Genomic DNA, 5,208 nt, shown 5'->3' on the forward strand with positions numbered 1-5,208 from the left:
TCAGGTTAGATCCTTAGAATTTCAACAACCTCTTAACAACAGGTATATTAAGGCTAAAGCTAAGATCTTAAAACAACATTTTAAATATTTGAATGACATAATGTTAACTGTTAATAACTTGACAAAACATGTACCACTACTGTCAAAGTCTCTTAATCCCATATATGCTATAGTGACTATTTCCACATATGTTGATAGTTTATATGCCCAAATCACTTATTATGCACATTATTTCACTGACTTATTGGAAGATGTTAATAATCTGGTAAACCAAGTTGTCACACCATCATTTTTTCCCTTCTCGGAACTCACACGTATCATTAAACAAGCGATGACGTAATTCGGTTGCACCCCAGCTCTCCCTCTGCATCACGTGACCAGTTATTACTCCTTACTAACGGTTGACGTGATCCTCGAAGTGGTCATTATCCACATACCATTCACTGACTCCAATACTTACAGCCTTGTGAACGTAATACCATTCCCTTTTAATTATACAAAAGAGTTGCAAAAGACTATCATCCTTGCTGACAACATGAACTTTCTCTTATATAATATTAATTCCTCGTTGATTGCACATCTCTCCTTGCATGATTTAGCATTGTGCCATAAACCATTGTTTGACAACTTGATCTGCCCCCCCAATACCTTGGTTTTTCATGATATACAAACAAACTCATGTGAGTACCAACTACTTTTAGGGCATCAACAAAATGTTCTTCATTCCTGTTCCTTTAAGGAAATTACTGTTACTGAACCTTGGATTGAAAGTATGGACAAATATCACGTCCTGTTTTTTCCAGAACCACAAAATGTTCTCATTCATTGTCCACCCAATCATCCCAAATCTTATTTGTTTCTGGGACACATTCAGTTAGGACAACAATGTACTGTTATCAGTTCAAGTTTCAAATTGTTCGGCACTCATGATCATATTTTGGGCCAGATTGATAGAGCTATCCCGAGTATAGAACGAATCCCCCAAAACATCAACTTATCCATCATTAATGAAGTAAATATCCAACACCTTCCATCTATGCTTCAAGAAGATTTAGATTCTGCAATAGATGTTTTGGCTTTTGTACCTTTTAAGTACACTTTTCATATTTCTGGATTTTCAATTATTTCGTTGTCTATTGCACTCATATTATTATTCATAGTATTCATCTTATATTGTCGTCTACGACATAGGGTGTCTAATATAGAATTCCCTACAGCCACATTGGATGTTCAGAAGGTAGTCGCAGCAGCACTTCCTTATTTAAGGAGGAATCTAACTCCAGAATAATATGTCTTGAATGAGTTGCTTGAATTTTTTTTTGCATACTGATTTTGTTTATAACATATATATATATATATATATATATATATATATATATATATATATATATATATATATATATATATATATATATATATATATATATATATATATATATATATATATATATATATATATATATATATATATATCTTTTTAATCCTCTAACAATTGTAGAGTGTGTTATCTATGTTATCAAGAATACTAGTTGATATAGGAGTAACTCTTGTTAATAACTATAATTTGCTTATTTCTGTACTCAGTATTATTTCATAAATAACCATAACTTTTCATGGCTCGCAGGAGCATGAGCCAGGTTGTGGCCGAGCAAAATGTAATACTCACGCACACTACCATTAATTTTTCATTAACTATTTGTTATTATCATTTTACTGTGAGTTACATAGAGTTAGATGCATGTTGCCACGGGCTCACTGTTCCCACGGGCTACTGTTAATCAGGATGTTTGAACACGTAAGAGCCGATCTGTTATTTGAACACGTTGTTGAATGGGTGTTGACGGACTCCCATATAACCCCTGCCAGTGTGACCTGAGGGGACACACTGGCCACCATCGTCACACTGTTCACTAGAGTGTGTCGTAGTGTGTTATAAGACTATAGCCCAGAGTACTACACATGTACGTACATATTCTTTTGTAATAAATCTACAAAGGCCGCCTGATCTTCATTGACTACCATCCACGAAGAAGACCTGTATTCATTCCTGTCGACGACGCAACCTTACAATTATGTGACAGAGTGGAGTAACTATGTTGAAAAATGCTCTGCACTTCCATTGATTATATTGATGTGATCAGGATAAACAGAATTACACACCATAAATATCGAGTGTTGGGATGGAATCAGATACCAAACATAAGTAACTAGAAGGCATAAGGGATCCTAGATTGTGAAATACCTTGACTTAGGATCAGTATCGCCTCCTGTGGAAATACAAAGGAATTCCAACATCAGCAGATGACTGGGTCCTTCCCAGGCTGTTTATGAAGACATCAGTAAGTGACACATTAGTGTGGTGGTCAACGTTACAAGACATACAGATAATTACAAGGAAATAACCAACAAGTTGTCATTATGGAGGCGCCAAGTCCTGGACTTGATCAAACCAACTGTGACACTACGTCTCTACAATACTGCTCTCAACCACTCTACTTGGCAGATAATGTGGACAATACTGCTCTCAACCACTCTACTTGGCAGATAATGTGGACAATACTGCTCTCAACCACTCTACTTGGCAGATAATGTGGACAATACTGCTCTCACCCACTCTACTTGGCAGATAATGTGGACAATACTGTTGAAGAAAAGAAGGAACACAACTTTGTAATACTTGATCAGTTACAAGTGATCAACTTTAATACAAAACTCTAAAGCATCGTCCCACACGAGAACTTTTAAAGATATTTATAGAAGACATAATATCTATGTTAGATAGAACGTATTTCTTAAAAATATATTTTTATCCGAGAAGTGTACCACCTGTATGGAGAGACACAGTTATGTAAAACATGATCTATTGTATGAAATGAACTTTAATAACAAAGATACAACACCTTGCTGATGAACAATCAACAAATACTTACACCAAATTTCAATATCAGATACAAAACATTTTTGCTGGAAATAAACGTAAGAAATGATATTGGGATAAAGGGACGTCAAAATATATATTGCTTATGTTAGGGCGAACTCGGTAGTTGGTGAAGCCACGACACAGAACCAGAGCAGTTATTTTGTACACTGAATATCATCTGCCATGTTACACTTATGTTAATAATAGTCCAATCATATATATAACCCGGGATTATCATTAACCATTAAAACGAGTTTGGGATGATACAATCTCATTTATACGTATTTCCTGGGCCAGTCTGGTGGACGGTAGCAGATTGAGGTGAGTTTGGCCAATTCTGTCTACATATGTCGTGTTCTTAATTTGATAAAGAATTCAACAGAAGCTGAAGCCATAACAGAGGCCTGACTCTCGTCCCAATCCTCTCTCTCCTGTCCTGCCTGACTCTCGTCCCAAGCCTCTCTCTCCTGTCCAGCCTGACTCTCGTCCCAAGCCTCTCTCTCCTGTCCAGCCTGACTCTCGTCCCAAGCCTCTCTCTCCTGTCCAGCCTGACTCTCGTCCCAAGCCTCTCTCTCCTGTCCAGCCTGACTCTCGTCCCAAGCCTCTCTCTCCTGTCCAGCCTGACTCTCGTCCCAAGCCTCTCTCTCCTGTCCTGCCTGACTCTCGTCCCAAGCCTCTCTCTCCTGTCCAGCCTGACTCTCGTCCCAAGCCTCTCTCTCCTGTCCTGCCTGACTCTCGTCCCAAGCCTCTCTCTCCTGTCCAGCCTGACTCTCGTCCCAAGCCTCTCTCTCCTGTCCTGCCTGACTCTCGTCCCAAGCCTCTCTCTCCTGTCCAGCCTGACTCTCGTCCCAAGCCTCTCTCTCCTGTCCAGCCTGACTCTCGGTATTGTGGCACTGTTGGATACAGTGGTATTGTGACACTGTTGGTTACAGTAATTTTGTGGCACTGCTGGTTACAGTGATGTTGTGGCACTGTTGGTTACAGTAGTATTGTGGCACTGTTGGTTACAGTGATGTTGTAGCACTGTTGGTTAGAGTGGTATTGTGGCACTGTTCGTTACAGTGGTATTGTGGCACTGTTGGTTACAGTGATATTGTGGCACTGTTGGTTACAGTGGTATTGTGGCACTGTTGGTTATAGTGATGTTGTGGCACTGTTGGTTATAGTGGCATTGTGGCACTGTTGGTTACAGTGATGTTGTGGCACTGTTGGCTAGAGTGTTATTGTGGCACTGTTGGTTACAGTGGTATTGTGGCACTGTTGACTACAGTATTATTATAGCACTGTTGTTTACAGGGGTATTGTGGCAGTTGGTTACAGTGGTATTGTGGCACTGTTGGTTACAGTGATATTGTGGCGATGTTGGTTATAGTGATGTTGTAGCACTGTTGGTTACAGTGATGTTTTGGCATTGTTGGTTACAGTGGTATTGTGGCACTGTTGGTTACAGTGGTATTGTGGCAGTGTTGGTTACAGTGGTATTGTGGCAGTGTTGGTTACAGTGGTATTGTGGCACTGTTGGCTACAGTGGTATTGTGGCACTGTTGGCTAACGTGATGTTGTGGCACTGTTGGTTACAGTGATGTTGTGGCACTGTTAGTTACAGTGGTATTGTGGCACTGTTGGTTAGAGTGGTATTGTGGCACTGTTGATTATAGTGATGTTGTGGCACTGTTTATCATAGTGGTATTGCGGCACTGTTGGTTACAGTGATGTTGTGGCACTGTTAGTTACAGTGGTATTGTGGCACTGTTGGTTAAAGTGATGTTGTGGGAGTGTTAGTTACAGTGGTATTGTGGCACTGTTGGTTACAGTGGTATTGTGGCACTGTTGGTTACAGTAGTATTATGGTCTGTTCTTTACAGTGGTGTTGTGGCACTGTTGGTAACAGTCCTCTTGAGGCACTATTTGTTACAGTGATGTTGTGGCACTGTTGGTTACAGTGATGTTGTGGCACTGTTGGTTACAGTGATGTTGTGGCACTGTTGGTTACAGTGATATTGCTGCACTGTTGGTTACAGTGGTATTATGGCACTGTTGGTTACAGTGGTATTGTGGCACTGTTGTTTACAGTGATGTTGTGGCACTGTTGGCTACAGGGGCATTGTGGCACTGTTGGTTACAGTGGTATTGTGGCATTGTTGGTTACAGTGTGTATTATGGCACTGTTGGTTGCACTGGTATTGTGGCACTGTTGGTTACAGTGGTATTGTGGCACTGTTGGTTACAGTGGTATTGTGGCAGTGTTGGTTACAGTGGTATTGTGGCACTGTTGGCTACAGTGGTAT

Source organism: Panulirus ornatus, chromosome 70, assembly GCF_036320965.1.
Source record: "Panulirus ornatus isolate Po-2019 chromosome 70, ASM3632096v1, whole genome shotgun sequence".
Taxonomy (NCBI): domain Eukaryota; kingdom Metazoa; phylum Arthropoda; class Malacostraca; order Decapoda; family Palinuridae; genus Panulirus; species Panulirus ornatus.